General features: G+C 43.4%; 1 protein-coding gene across 3 annotated transcripts in view; it reads left to right on the top strand.

Annotated features, from left to right (window-relative positions):
* Nucleotides 1-439: 439 nt before the first annotated feature.
* Nucleotides 440-16,462, top strand: part of VIT (vitrin) — a 95,855-nt gene continuing 79,832 nt past the window's right edge. For all 3 annotated transcript variants that reach the window (XM_037066685.1, XM_037066684.1, XM_037066683.1), the window contains exon 1: nt 440-689. The gene's annotated coding sequence lies outside the window, so the exon portion shown is untranslated. The remainder of the gene's footprint in view (nt 690-16,462) is intronic.

Here is a 16,462-nt window from a genome sequence, read left to right as displayed (position 1 = left end):
AAAGACTACAGTAAGCTTGCCAAAATGCAGGAGGGACCGAAGTGAACTAAACCAAAACAGAGCTCTGACATGTAGGAAAAGTAAGCATTTTCGCTCCAAAAGTGAGAGGCGAGAAGACTCAGCTTGGTGGTGTTTGCAGTTGTCTTTATGCAGTTCAATCCAGCCATTCACTAGCATTTGAAAAAGAAAGGGAAAATTGAATCGCCCTGCTGAAGTTTTCTTTATATTATATATATTTTTTCATTTTATCTGGGTGCGTGTCTTCTACTTTTTAGAATTTATAACTGTAGCATTTGCTTACTGAAAATGTTTGCTTTGGTCTAGAAAAGGATATTTAGAAATCCTTATCCCCCCCACTAAAAAAAGCAAGTGGGAGTGGAAATTTGAAAGAGGACCGCCTAATTCAGCACTAAAACCAGTGTGAGAAACCGTATGTGTGTGTGTGTGTGTGTGTGTGTGTGAGTGAGTGTGTGTGTGAGTGAGTGTAAAATGTGCTTTTCAAAGTGCTCAGAGGTTGATGGGAATGTTTGATTAGCTCCTCTGAGAAGAAAAGGTGCTTGGACCTCTTGTTGTTTCTTCCTTAGAATAATTTGGATGGGATTTGTGATGCAGAAAAGCTTAAGGAAAAAAGGATATCCATTCTGTGTGGTGGAAAATTCTTGAAAAAAAAATTGCTTTCTTCGAACAAGGTATGTCTGATGAATTATTAAGCTATGCAGCTAGTTTGCTTTTCATTCCTGATGATGAAAACATGAAAATGTACTTAGCACTAAGAAACTATAATACATGCTTTGACCAAGTAACCAGCCTGTACAAATTTCAGTTTCAAGAGAATTGAGATGGGAGTGGGTGGTAGTTGACATACTTTAAACAACTAATATTAGATATGTCAACTATAAATAAATTGTATGAGGTTTTCACTGTATCTTTAAGCCAACTTAATTATAATTAAAGTAAGTTGAAAAGTATGACACTGTGCAGAACTTTAAAGTATTTAAGGCTCTTTTATACTTTGCTTCCTATATGTAATATGATAGCAATATAACAAATTGCTTATAACAATGTATCAAAAGCAGCATGAGACATGGGCACAAGGTGCTAAATTAAAAGGGAAATTATTTAATGTGGCTCTCTACTTCTCTCTATTCAGACGGATGTCAGTGGAATGTGGCTAGATGGGCAATTCTCTATCTTGTTTACACTGGAAGTGTTTTCTTAGGCTAAATGCTTTTTCACTGATAAGCCGGGGAAAGAGCTGGCATTGTTAAGTCTACTTCTGTGGCTCAGCTTTGCACAGGAAAACAGCATACAAAATCTCTCTTCAGCACGATTAGTGTCAAAGCAGTATACACATGAAATAAATGCCTCAAGTATGGATTAAACCGAGAGAATAAGATTGAATTATTAGACTTGCTGGTTTGTTCTGAAAAACCCATGGCATCTTTGCCATCTCCAAATCGAGAGTGAATTCAAGATTTTCTTTGGGTTTATTATAAAAATTAAACACGGCATTCTTGGCCATGGTGGTTATTTTAAAAAATGTGAGCACTAAGAAAATAGCATTTTACCATTATGTTGTGTTGCAACAAATTCGGAAGTCTTGGTGGTAAAGTTCTAAGGCTGTTTTTCCCTCTGTCTCTTGAAAGATGAAAACACCCCGCAGCAAGGCGAGATCAAATGCGTTTGTTTGTGTATTCTCTCTGTTGCCTGTGTCAGCTGCAAGCGGTAGCTCTGCACTGGTAGGAAGGCTGGAAGTGCCTGGCTTTTGTTTATTGAATTAAAATACCCACTTTTGTAAAAGGGCTTTAGACAAAGAATTGCATGGTTACAAGAGCTGCATTTTAAATTGCAGTATGATGGTTTCCCAGACCAAGCTTCACTTAAATATATCTTACACCTCACCACTGAAAGGAAACATCTTAGGAACACTGCAAATGCTTAATTATCCTGAAATAGTCTTTACTTTATGAATATAGTTTAGAAGATCTAATTGTCCTTTTTTCCCTAGGTTACTGATCACATGTAGAATAGCTTCTTTCGGAGAAAATACACTGGGTTTGAAAGTGGTTTATGCACAGCATCAGACGCGTGTGCTGCTCTCACCTGTAACTCCTGTGAGACATAGGAAAGCAATGCTGCCCAGTGCTCTGTCTCAAGCCACAGGTCCTAAATTACAGGGACAGCTCTGCCACTACCTAGCTGTGTTACCTTAGGAAGGTGTGCAATATTTCTTGACGTTTGCTTCCTCGTGTAGAAAAAAGAAATAGTAATGCCTGCACCCACCCTCTCCCAGCGTGGTCATGCGGCCCAATGATGAATCTTGGTTCCGAAAAGGTTTTGAAATGTGCAAACTCTATAGAAATGTAATCTTTTTCTGCACATGTTTACAAAAAAGATTACACTGGAAGGAGCCATTGGTGCTCCCAGGACCCCACAATGCTCCTGTGACCTGTGCCCACATGGGTGACTTCTCTCCTTGCTCATTAGGAAGCATGAGCTCAGTATCAATGGCAGGAGGGGCAGGAAAAAGCACACTGGCCTCTCTGTCTGTAGGTCACTCTTTGCTGTGTGACCTTGGAGAGGGGACTCAGCATCTCTGTGTCTCCATTTCTTCACATATGAAATGAAGTTGGACAAGATGTTCTCTAAATTTCCCTTCTAATCCTATGATTCTGTATATTAGGACCTCTCCAACGTGAAGACATGGCCAGGCCAACTTCATTGTTGGGACTCTCCATATGTTACAAAATGAAGACATATCAAAATGGGGTTTCAGAACTATAGCATATTTAAAATGTTTATGCTTACCTAACTAAAGACTTTACCATATCAAAATTGAAATGCATGTGTCTGTGTATGTCTGTACATCCCCATACTGTACTGAAGACAGTGTGGTCCAAGTTTTGACAGATTTCTTTCAGTTCTCTGTTGTACTTCTGTGACTGTCTACAACCCATCATAAGGAAGTAATGTCAAATATCTAAATGTAAGGTCTGCCAGGCAAGGACAAGGCCAAGTGCCCTCCACTGGTGCTCTGAATCCCATGGGAGTTTGTCAGTCAGGAGGCTCTGCTACTTCTCAAGTGTATTAACATTTGTGAGTTACTTAAACTTTCTGAGCCTCAGTTTTCTCATCTCTAAAAAGGGTCTATTATTAGTGTCTCTGTCATTGGATTGTGGCAAAAAGCCTTGATCAGTGCTTGGCACACTGTCAGCAACCAAACATTACCAGGTCTTTTCTTTATTATATATGACTAGAATAAAGAAATCAGATCAGCTGCGAGGCAGAGTGATCATAATTCTCTTCAAATTTTAAAATGTTAAGTCTTTGATAAGGGAAGCAAATTGACTTGTGGAATTATGTGATATCAACACAATTATTAGAAGTGTGTAGCAATCTCTTCATTTAGTGGATCTCAGCTAATCCATCAATCAGCAAATAATAAGCAAGAGGCAACTTCTGTGATGTCTATAAAAAGAGAAATCCCAGGGGTCCCCCTCTCGCGGTCTAAAAATGTGTCTCTCCGTGGTTTGAAGAAGGTGGTGGAATTCTTGGCCCCATGACAGACATAGTGTGAGCCAGAGAAAAGTGTAAAGGAAACCTGCTACTCTTTGCAAATATGAAAGGTCCTCCTTCAAGAGGCAGTGAGTAGCTTCTGTTAGTGCAGAGAACGGAGCAAAAAGGAACAATAGGCTAGGCGTCTGCAATGCCTTTTGGATAACTGATTGTTAAATTCTGATCAAGCTGCAGCAGTACACCCCGACACCTGAGGCTTCCACAGCCACTGCTGGCTCGGCTGCAGCTCTGACTCCAGTCACCAGCCTGTACCAGGGGCATCACCTGGAGCTAGCCACTCCACCCCACTGGCCCAACTCCCAACACATTTCGGAGCTATGCACAGCCTGTGGAGAGACCCTGAAGCCACAGGAGCACACGCTGACAGTTAAGGGCATTGAAGCTGTGAGGGCCCCTGCAGCTAGCCCCGGCCCTCGCTGCTGCTCCTGGGTCTTGCCACTATACGTGTGTCTGCAATTGGCCCCTGCCACTACAGGACACAGGCATCCACAGCTGGCCTCTGCCACCAAGTGTGTGCATACCATCAGCTCTGGCCCTCACCCCTACCTGCTCTGGTCCTTATCTACTGAACCCTGAAGCATCACTGAGAACCCAACAACCCTACCAACCAATGCAGATCCCCCACAGCGCTCATCAAGCACTATGCAGTTGGTGATATGAACCCCAGCAGCCTGAGCTGTCTAGATGGCATGGCTTTCTGGACCTACGGCCCCCACGGCCCCCATATTTGTGCCCTGCACCACTAGATCCAGGGTTGCAGCACACCCCAGCATGTCTCCACCCACAAGTGAAGGTCTTTCCTGCCTGAAGTCAGTCCACAAAGTCTAGAGGAGGCTACAGGGATGAGGAAGAATTGGGGAAACATGATGCATCAAAGGAGCCCAGTGAGCCTCCAGCACCTGACCCCCTAGGAAACAGAGATGCATGAACTACCGGACAAAGAATTCAAAAAAAAAAAAAACTGCTCTGAAGATGCACAGAGAGCTACAAGAGAACACAGATGAACAATGTAATAAAATTGGGAAAACAATGCAAGAAAAAAATGAGTTCAACAAAGAGACAACATAAAATAGAACCAAATGGAAATCTTGGAACTGAGGAACAAAATCTTAACTTAAAAAAATACACACACACACACACACACACATACACAAAAGTTTAAGTCAGTCTGAGATCTTTTAAGTGAGTTCTTGTTTACAGTCCAGGAGGTGAAAGACCAAAATGTGATGAGGTTCCAAGAGCCCCGCGTTCACGATGGAGCAAAGGCTATTTCAGTTCCGTTGACTGCATTTTCCTATGGTTACCTCATTTGTAAAACAAACAGTTGTGGATGCTGGATTTGGAATTTGTTTCTAATCAACTAGAAAACTTTTCTGCCTCAACAGACTGCAAACCTTAAAGAAGTCCTTAGAGACTGCCTAACAGAACTGCTAGAGGCTGCAGGGGGAAGTACACAAAGGAGGCACCAGGGAACGCTGGGAGTTGAGACTTATGGGAGGTGCAGGTCATGTGGCAACCTGCAAAAGGCCAATCCCCACGCCGCAGCTGCATCTCGGCTGAAGTCCACTGTCCCATCTCAGGGGTTGTATCCTGGGGGAGAACGGTGAACGGAGATAGTGATGCCAAAATCCTTTCCTGAGTCAAGTTCACAAGCCAGGGTCTTGGAACAAAACAGATACATTAGTTTGGCTTTGATTCCATTTAGAAAGTATTTCGGTGTTGGTATTTTTATTCTGGCCTTACAATTTTAAAAAATGTTGAGCCCATTTCTGCTTCATATTACGTCACTACCTGGGGTGTTTTTTTTTCAATTATTTTTAAGAATGCTGGGTGTCACTTTTCAGCCATTTGATTGGTCCATTTGTCCTAGAACCATAGAAGATTTTCATGGCAATGGGATAAAGATCCTTGCAAATCTTGGAGCAGAGGGGGAAGGAATAAAACTGCAGAACTGCTGTGTTGCTGGGGTCCTAGAAGGATTTAGCTAAATGGCGGTCACAAACCTGTGTGGTTCCTTTACCAAGCAGTCCAAAAATCACGCCTGGCTAACCCTGAACAGCATCTTGTACAGAGAGATTCCACTGGTGGCTTTACCTCAGTCCTCAGCTGGAATCTAAATGTCTATGTTTTGCAAAGGATGGTGATGAGAATGACGACGGTGATCGTGATTAATCACCACCCCAACAACCATAAAAATAGCTAACACACAGCTATTCTTATGTGCCAAGCACTGTTCTAAGCCCCTTACACATATTAATTCACCTAGAATTAAGCAACCATATAAGGAAGGTTGTTACTGTCCCCAATGTACAGATGAGAAAACTGAGGCCCTGAGAAATTAAGGAAATGTTCTGAGGTCACACAGCTAGGCAGTGATGGAGCTCAACTTCAAACCCCAGCAGTCTAGTTCCGGAGCTCACACTCTTAACCTATATCAGGCAATAACTACACCATCCAGGTTTTTCCTCACTGCCCCAAATTAATCTTTGCCATCCTTGAAAACACTGTTTTCAAGTCAAGTCAAATTTCTAAGAAAACTATTCTTTCTCACAACTATAGACTAGTAATGATGGAAAGGACCGAAGGCAAGGAACTCACAGAAGAAGGGCCGCTGGGATAGAGGAGGGGGTAGTTCTGGCATTGTTGGACTGTCTCCCAGTTTAAGAATTGCTTCTCAGGTGTGTTGGGAAGACATGATTTTCGGGAGGAAAGCCAAGGAGTAGGTATCATGATCAAGGCCTTCGAGTAGCCAGTCTCCGAAAGGCGTCCTTCACTGTCCCTCTAAGGTAAAGTTCTCATCGAGTTACAGAAAGCATCCGACTTCCCTATGACTCAGATTACTTTAAAATAATTACTTTCCCTGATAAGGCTCTCTACATGGACAAGACTCCCATAGAAATTTCTCAAATTCTTTCCCTCAGAGAGAGAAAGGCAAAAGTTTTGTGCGGACATGTGGTAAAAATTCATGAAAATCGCCCTTCAGGCTATAGTGAGATGAAACTCTGTTTCTGCATTCCTTCTTCTCAAACAGAAAAAAAAAATCAATTCCTTTGGGGGAAACTAATGTACAGTTTCCAAGGGAAGAGGTCACTGACATCTCAGCACCGGGTGAATTCCCCCCTCTGGGTTCCTTTGTGTCCCAGACAGAGGAAACATGCTTTGGATACAAAGGTGCAAGTCAACTTGCCCAGACTGGCTGCCTTGTATAATTTGGTCAGTAAATCTGTACTCCTAAAGCTAAAAGGAATTTAGGGAAGCAGGGGCAACATCCAATGGCAGCAGCAACAAATATTAATGGGGCCACCACCATCTTTCATTCGTAATTCTATGTGTTTGTGAAGATGAATGAACAAAATAAGTCTCCATGCTTCCGGAGCTGCCGATCTGGGGGTGCACAATAAATAAATTCACACACGAGGTCTGGCAGTGATCTGGGCTATGAGACGCTTAACACAGTAGGATAAGGGGGCCAGACAGAGCAGTGAGGTGTGGGTGATGAATTACACACTGCGTGGCCAGATAAATGCCTGATGAAGGCATGTGGGAACAGAGAGAGAGGTGAAGGGAGCCAGGGAGCAAGCCCTGTGGATTCTTGGGGAAGAGCGTTCCAGGCAGAGGGAAGAGCGAATGCAAAGGTCCTGAGGTCAGACCACGCTTGTGAGGCCAGCATTTCTGGAGCAGGCTGAGCGCGGAGGAAAGAAAGGGAGACCGGAGAGCACTTTGGACGAGCAGACACAGAGTGCGCCATCTTATTGCTCTTTGATTTCCTGCCTCCCGCTCAGTATCTGTGGGCAGTTCTTGCCTCCACCCAGGATGAAATCTGAGTAGGTTCCTAACAGACAGATCACACTCAGAGTCTTTTTTTAAGATCTGGTTCTTATTATATCTCTAAACAATCTTAGTTGTCATTAACATAGATATCATAGTAATACTTAAAAACGTTAAAATGCCCTTCACAGTTTAAAGCATCGCCCTCCACCTCCAGGCTTGCTTTCTACAGTGGGAAGGGGGCGTGACTGGATTCTCTCCTTCTCTGCCTTGTGCCTTTACCCCACACCCCCTTGGCTGCTGCCGATGGCCTCTTCACGTCCAGAGTTGAAGGTGGCAGAAAGGCCTTCCGAGTTACTACTGTTGTCAGCTGGCATTCACAGCCATTTCTTGTTCCTGCGGGGCACTTCCCACTTTGCGGAGGACCCCTCGTCCACATTCTCTGGGTGTTGATACATGGGAATCTGTTCTGGCTGGGCATTCGTCACTCCTCCTTCTGCCCTTTAGCAAGTGGCCTTCGAACTCCAGCTTCTTTCTGCTGTGGGCTCCTCTGCCCTTCACACACACCTGGTTTGGAGAGACCTGAAGCAGCTCCAGGCTGACTCTCAGACAAGTCATCTCATTTGTCACAAGCTACTCCATCTCCTGTAGATGACTTAATCCTGAGTCGGACTCCAGGGCACTATGCCCCAATCCCAAGGAGCACCACCACTCAGCAATTTTAAATGGGGTGACTGGGTATCCAAGCTGGGCTTCCGAAGGAGGTAACCAAGAACCGTGACCTTCAGCTGATTGCCAGACTTGCCAAAGGGTATAGAAGCCAAGAGGATAGCTGAGAAGACTGGAAAGCAAGAACAGCTTTGGGAAGAGCTGTTGGGATCTCCCCTCCTGCCCCTGCCCACACTCCCACCCACTCCAGGCAAGAGTGAGAAGAGCCTTGGGACCACTTTGGGACATGGAAGTAGTTGGCACTTCGTCCAGCTGAAGCTAAGACAAAGGTTCGTCCCATTTTAACATCCACGACACAGTCAATTACAATACATTCAAATGTCTATTTAGATGGGTGTGTTATGCCTGGTTAAGCTTAAAAATATGCCTGATGCGTCACTTTACCCTAAATAACACATTTGTGTGAGAGAGTGAGAGAGCTGTGAGTGAGTTCAGGCCCAAATATAACTCAAGACAATCTCTTGACCTTAGAACTAAGACAACTTTACTACACAATATATATATTTTACAGTATATGTCTTAACTATGGTCAACTGTATATTTCAAAAAGCCTAAGATACATGTGTCAAGGCAAAAAAGAAGTGAAACCATCAGCTGGGGTGGTCAGATGGGTTTACTGAGAGGGGTTAAATGTTTGAGGCCTGGGATGGAATTCTGGTTCTTCTACATACTCATTCTATAATCTCAGACAGCTTACTAAGCTTCTCTAAGCCTCAATTGCCTACTCTGAAAAATGGGCATAAGAACACTTACCTGATAGGCTCGCCAAGATAATTAAATAAAGTCACATACGTGCAGTGTGTAACATATGGTAAGCATTCAGTAAATGGTATTATTGTTGGGGTGGACTCTACACTCCTGAAACTTTCCATGAAGAAGAACAAAGGCACCAATTCCATCTTGTGTAACAGCCCACTAGACAGCTGGACCAATAAATTGGCCAAAGAAACATGAAAGAGGGTTCAAAGGCTCTGTCAGAGCTGGACGTGGTCCAGAGAAGGCCTCCAGAGCATAAGACTGCGTGGTTTCCTTCGGAGAGAGAGAAATGACTCTCTTTCTGCTGGTTTCTACCAACTCCTGGGACTGTGGACTGTGGACTAAATGGATTATACCCTCCATTTCCCCAGTGGTTGCTGGGGTACAAGAATGCACCTTGACCCATAGCCCCATGCCTGCCTCTCAGCAGCTTGGGGACAGCTCGAACCCTGTGCTATCCTGAGACAAACCCACTCTTTAGCAAGAGGCAGACGGGAAGATACTATGGATTTTATAGACACACCCTCATCCTCCTTCCTACCTCAGCTGGAAGGCTCTGCCAGATGCGAAAAATGTTTTTCTGGGCCTCAGAATTGAAGGCAGACAGAAAAGAACAGAATGTTCAGGCCAGTTGAGCCTCTGGGGACCACAGTTGGACTGAACCAAAGACCCAGCTCCAAATTCACAGCGGACGGCTCCTTGGAAACCACAGACCTCAGTGCCCAAGGGAACAGACTCACTGGGAGGAGGCAGGGCTACTCCAGCATCAGACACACTAGGTAAAGGGGCTTGAGATGAGAGAAACTCATCTTCCAAAGCTCCATGAGTAACTTTGAAACCATGCATGGTCCCCAGAGTAACTAAGAGGGGCGGTCATGGCCCACCTCATCTTTTATGAGGCCCCCCTCCCCCAGATTTACTGCTCTTCCTGTCCCCCTCCCATGACAGAGGGTAAATAACTCTCGGAAGGAGTTCTTTAGAGCTCATTTGTGGGCATGCCTGCAAACTAGTATTTTTTCCCACTGGCAATATAAGATCTAAACTACCACTTCAGAAACGTAATTACTGTTTGCAGCCTCACTAGAAATCACTATGGGTTGAAGCCTTGGTGGATGTGGTAAGCATTACCATATGTCAGGTTCTTAACGAAGTAAAAATGACGGTCTGAAACACACGCACCAAAACAGGCTTTCCCTTCTTGGCTTGCTGACATGTAGAAACATGCCACATGGATAGGTGGACCTGATGGCATAGGCACATATCTGTCATTGAACACATGCGAGCTCTTTAACCCGCCCAGTGGCAGAGGAGTGAATATCTTTGCTTTAGGATTTATATATCTACGGCTATGTATATAGGGCAATTAAAAGTGATCCTAGATAAAGGATCCTGAGTAGTTCACATTTTAGTCATCAAAAAATCACCTATAATATTTGTGGAAATCTTCTGGATTGGGACATCAATAGACATAACACTCTTATTTACATATATGGGGTACCCCCCAAACTGGAGTTATCTTCTGCAGGGCGGGACCCTTGTAGTACAGGCTTCCCTGCTAGGTGAGTGTTCTAGGAACCCACCTGTATCACTGTACCAGCTGGTGTTGTGTGGGAGAGTGTGTTCAGCTTCAGTGAATTTTTTCTGAAGACTCTTTTGATGAGTTTGCCCATTTCATGATGGGTGATTTACAAGTGTACCTGCCCACACCATGCTGAGTGTTCAGCAGTTTTTGACTAAAAATGGTATCACCCCTGTGCCCCACCCTCTCTATTCACCTGATCTTGCCCCAAGTGACTTTTTTTCTTTGCTTCCTGGATGAAAAAATTCCTCAAAGGGAAATATTTTGTCCATGTGGAAGAGGTGAAACCAAAAAAAACGGCAGAAGCACTAAAAGGCATCAAAATCTCCAAGTTCAAAAACTGTTTTGAGCAGGAGAAAAAAACCCATCTCAATAGGTGTATTGCATCAGACAGACAGCACTTTGAAGGTGACAGAAGTTTAAACATATAAGAAAAAATATGCACTTTTTTATAAATAAATTCCAGTTTGGGGGGTCCCACCATATATATACGTCGTACTGGGTAATTCTTGGTTGTGTGGCCTGTGATGTTCATTATAGGATATTTAGCAGCATCTCTGGCCTCTAACCACTACACTCCAAGAACATCGCCCCCGGTTGTGACAACCAAAACTGTCTTCAGCATTGCCCTTCTGTGGGCAGGAATGGGAAGCAAAATCACACCTGGTAACAAACCCTGATGCCACAGTGACATTCTCACAGCATAGTTTCAAATCCACACGCTCCCCCTTTCCTCCCAGAGCATCCCGGGTGTGCAGGCTGTATTTCTCCTTCGTGGTGGCTGCCGCAGCCCGGGAGCATCTTCTCTGCCTGCACCAGAGCTGCATACAGGTCCTCCAACCCCTGCCTTGATGCTAACCAAAAACCAAGTATCTGTGCCCTTTTCATTTGAAGTGTTTTCATCTTACTACTAATGGTTTCGGGGAAACAGAAGATAAATAAAACAACAAAGATGAAAAGGTTTTAATCAAAGCTTCAAGGAACAGAAACTAACTCAAACTGGCTGGAGCAAGAGGGCCCAGAAACATCTATGACATGCATAGGAGACCAAGTCCAGCTGGACTTCTTCAGACTGGAAATGGGACCTGGGAAGTGGCCAGAAACTAAGGCATCTGCTCTCTCTGATTTCCCCAGGGACACAAGCTTTCTCTTCTCCATCTCGTTCTGCATCTTCTACATCTTATTTAGGGCCCCATGAGGCCTTCAGCTTGACTCCCAAGTTTTCAAGGCTTTCAGTGTTCCAATTCCAAAATCCCAGGGGAGAGCTTGATTCGCCCAAGTTATCTTTTTTTTTGGCCAGACCATTAAGTGAGCAGCTTAGTGACTTAATTTCAGCAAGTGTTATCTCTGCATCTGAACATAATATTAGAGATCCTTCAGGGGTCTTGTGAGATTAAAGTTATATGCGTAACCAGGCTTTCAAAAGTGAAAGTACTAGCCTGGCTGGTGTGGCTCAGTGGGGTGAGTGCTGGGCTGAGAACTGAAAGGTTGCCGGTTCAATTCTGGGCTGTGTGACCTTACGCAAGTGACTTCACTGCTCAGAATTCTGGAATGAAAATGCCCATTCTACTTCAAGAGGTTTGTAGTTGGTCCAGATAAGAGACCCGTTGAGAAGATACTCTGCAGGCTCTGGTATAAACCTATCTGCTCTGCAACGACAGGCACTGAGAGTCAGTGAGCAGTCAGGAGTCGTCTTTCAGCTCCAAGTCCAACTGAAAGGGAAGTTGATTACCTCATTTAACAGAGGTAGGCCCAATCTCTAGGCACGAAATAGTCAGAGCTCCAGCTCCATTTATCACGTGGCTCACTTAGTTGCCTGCCTGCTTTTTGTGTTGGCGTTTCTTCACATCGACCTGTCTCATGGTCACAAGATGGCTGCCAGTAGACCTAGAACAATCCTCTCCCTTGTTCATGTCCAACAAGACAGGTAACCTCCCCCTGAAAAACATGGGAGTAAAGTCTCTCCATTCAGTCTGATACAATTCAGGACATGCCCACCCTGAACTAGTCACAGGCTCTTGGAGAAAATCCCAGGCTGAGGTCTTTAAGAAACCATCAGCAAGGAGAAATATGTGTATCTATATAACCTTACCCTTGGCTCAGCCTTGAATGGACCTGCTTCCTCTGAGTCCTTCGGTTGCATTTATTATCTTTACCAAATTGGGGTTGTGTTAGCAAGGAGGAAGCGGTAAGCAAGTGCTCTGCTTAGGCAACCCACAGTGTCCGGTCCATATTGCTTGGCTTAACATGCCTCTTCAAGGAGGCCGGTGCATCCTTAGGAACCAACATTTTGAGGAAAGGCAAAATTTTCCTTGTCTTCCCTGCCTATTTGGCTTGCACTATGCAGTTTGCATTTCTTTAAGATAAAAGAAGGAAGGAACTAGAAAGAGAAGAAAAATAAGGAAAGAAAGAAAACCTAGTCTTCTCTAGCTCACACGCTCCTTCACAGAATCCCAGGGGATTATAATAGTGACTTCTGGTATCATAGCAACTGGAAATGCAGTGTTTCAGACCCAGCCCACAGCAAGATGATTTATGTAAAGGTTTCTATGGAGATTGAGGCCACCTCCACATTGTAAAGGCCCCTCTTATCGCCTCTTGGCCCTTTGTCTAAGATCAAGTACAAAGGCCCCTCTTAGTACCAGCCTTCCTTGTTTCATTTTCACCAGATAAACTCACGCCCACTGACAAGCAGCTGAGGCTCTACATCAGGCCAAGATGAGGAAAGCAAGACTGCAGATGTGGCCTCTCCCCATTCAGAGATGTCTGCCCTCAAGGGATTTTTGGCATTTTGGAAATACAACGCAAGCTTCTCATAACTATTAAATGTTTCCAGATGGATACTGGCTCTCTTGGCCTCATGGACAAAGAGCATTGTTAGGTGTTCCCCCACATAGCATCATGGATCAGACAAACACCAGCGCCGTATAAATCCTACATGTCCACTAGGACACATTTTCTGTAACTGAGTGGCTCAAGTAAGTCTCTAGGGGGCTTATTAAAAATGACGAATGAGAAAATAATTTTTAGGCCCCCTCTGTCTTCCTATGGCCTAAAGGATCAACTCTACATTCTTTAGGAATGACATTCAAGGCTGACATGGCCCCTTCTTTGCTCTCTAACAGTCCGGTTCCTCTCCCAGCCTGGCCAAGCAAATCCGAGTTCCTGAAGTTGCTCTGTTCCCCGTGCCCACATGCCCCTTCTCCACAAATCATTGCTTTCCAAGCCACCAGTTAAATTAATCCAAACCTCTTACAACCCCCATGCTCCAGGCCTATTTGCCCGTCTACCCTTTTCGCCATCTCTGTATGCTCTGCAGCAGAGGTTCTAATTCTGGCAGCACAGTGGAGTCGCCTGGGGGCTTTAAAGCAATATCAGCACCAACTCAGACCAATTAAATCAGAATGTACATGAGGGGAGTGTCTTGCTTATTATAACACAGTTATGGCAAGTGGCAGAATGCAAATGCAGAGCCTCTGGACACAGGATTCCTGGTTTGAATTCCAGCTTCTCTTCTCTCCAGCCTTGTAGGTAACCTTGGGCAATTTACCTAACTTCTCCATGTCTCCAATTCCTTACCTCTAAAATTAAGGCAAGAAAACCACCTACCTGATCAGGTTGTTGTGAAGATTACATGAGTTGATATACTACTGACACGTAGTGTATGCTCAATTGATGTTATTTATGATGAGTGTTCATCAGTCTCCCTCTAAGAGACTCAAAGCAGCTTGATGATAGAACCTGCATCTTGTTCCTGTCTGCCTTGCACAGAGTACGTGCAAAATTCTTTTTCTGAATGATTAAATGGATTTATGAATGAAGATGAATTTTGACCTGAAGAGACCAGGAAGATTTACATAGAAAAGATGGCCCATTAGCTCAACCTTGAAAGATGGACAGGCTATGAGAGGCAGGTGAGGAATGGTAAGGTATTCATTCCAGCTAGAACAATAAGAGGATGAGGCAAGGCACTGATTTGCAGGGTGTAGAGAAAAGACCAAAATCCTGGAGTGTGCTTAGGTCCAGGATTTTGTGCTTAGGTGCTAACCTAACCAAGGAGGTACAAGTCTTGTACAACGAAAACACAAAACATTGCTGAAAGGAGCTAAAGAAGACCTAAATAAATGGAAACACATACCATGTTTACAAAATTGGAAGATGTAATATTGTCAAGATATCAATAGCACCCAAAGCAATCTACAAATTCAGTGCAATACTATCAAAATCCCAGTGATGTTTTTTGAAGACATAGGAAAACCTATCCAAATATCTATATGGAATCTCAAAGGACCCCAATAGTCAAAACAATCTTGAAGAAGAGGAGAGCTGAAAGTCTGGTCCTGATTTTAAAAACGATCTGCAAAACTGCATTAATCATAACAGTGTGGTACTGGCATTGAGATACACATATAAAACAATGGAACAGAATAGAGAATCCAGAAATTGACCCTCATGTGCATGGTCAAGTAATTTTCGGCAAGGTGCCAAGACCATTCAGTGGGCAAAAGGCAGTCTCTTCAATAAATGATGCTGGGGAAAGTGGATATCCACACGCAAAAGAAAAAAGTTGGACCCTTGCCTAACATCATATACAAAAATTAACTCAAATAAATCAAAGATGTAAAAATGAGGCAAAAGAACTATAAAATTCTTAGAAGAAAACATAGGACAAAAGCTTCACAACATTGGACTTGGCAGTGATTTCTTGGATATCACACACAAAGCCAGAGATGCACCAAAAAATAAATAAATTGGACTTCATAAAAATTATTAAAAATTTTGGCATCAAAAGATACTATTAACAGAGTGAAAAGACAAGTCATAGAATGGGAAAAATGTTTACAAATCATGTATTTGATAAGGGATTAAAACCCAGAATGTATACATAACAAAAATTCAACAATAAAACATGGTTAAAAGCTGGGCAAAGTGCCTGAATTGACGTTTCTCCGAAGAAGATATACAAACAGCCAAGAAGTACATGAAAAGATGCTCAACATCACTAATCAGTAGGGAAATGAAAATGAAAACTGCACCCATTAGAATGACTACTACCAAAAGAAACAGAAAGTAATGAGTGTTGATGAGAATGTGGAGACATTGGAACTCTCAAGCAATGTTACTGGGAATGTAAAATTGTATAGCCACTCTAGAAAACACCATACAGTCTAGCAATTCTCTCTGGGTAAGCACACAAAAGAAAGCAGGGTCTCAGAGAGATACTTGCATGCCCAAGTTCATAGAGCATTCTTCACAGTAATTAAAATCTGGAAGAAACTTGAGTATCCATGGACTGATGAATGATCCACCAGTGAATGAATAAAAAGGGGGGGTGGTGGTATATACATGCAGTGGAGTATTCTTCAGCCTTAAAAAGGAAAGAAATTCTGACATATATTACAACATGAGTGAACCTTGAGACTATTATGCTATTAGCAATAGTCAAGTCACAAAAATAAAAACATTTTATGATTCCACTTAAATGAGGTACTTGGCTAAAACCATAGCGACAGAAGCAGCCTGTGGTTGCCAGGGGCTGGGGGAACAGGAAAATGGGGAGCTGTTGTCGAATGGCACAGAGCTCCAGTTTCTATACGACAAAAGAGTTCTGGAGACGGATAGTGGTGATGATAGCGCGTTAGGAATGTGTTTAATACCACTGAAGTGCAGGCTGAAAAATGGTTAAGACAGTACATTTTACGTATGTGTGTTTTACCACAGTAAAAAAAAAATTAAGAGAAAAATACCGTGAAAAAACACATAAACATAAGGCCATTTTATTGTTTACTACCAACTTGTTCTTTTCTAGCTCTGGGCGACAAGAGGTCTAATTAAATTGGCTGGCTACTCTACTTACACTAATGTATGTTTTTATTTCACAATCAGGCTCCATTTGCCTCAGCAGGACTTCCTGTTCGGCACTCTTTCTATTACATCTCACGGCACAACCCATAAATTTATGAATCAGTGACATGTTTTTTGGAAACCCCCGTTGTTCCGTTTTTGTCAGAACCCTGGTGAGCACAGGAGGAATTGAGGCTCCAACATTACCAC

The sequence above is a fragment of the Sturnira hondurensis genome, unplaced genomic scaffold (genome assembly GCF_014824575.4).
Source record: "Sturnira hondurensis isolate 20B ecotype Veracruz unplaced genomic scaffold, ASM1482457v3 Scaffold0016663, whole genome shotgun sequence".
Lineage (NCBI taxonomy): Eukaryota > Metazoa > Chordata > Mammalia > Chiroptera > Phyllostomidae > Sturnira > Sturnira hondurensis.
This window is presented reverse-complemented; position numbering and strand designations above follow the sequence as displayed.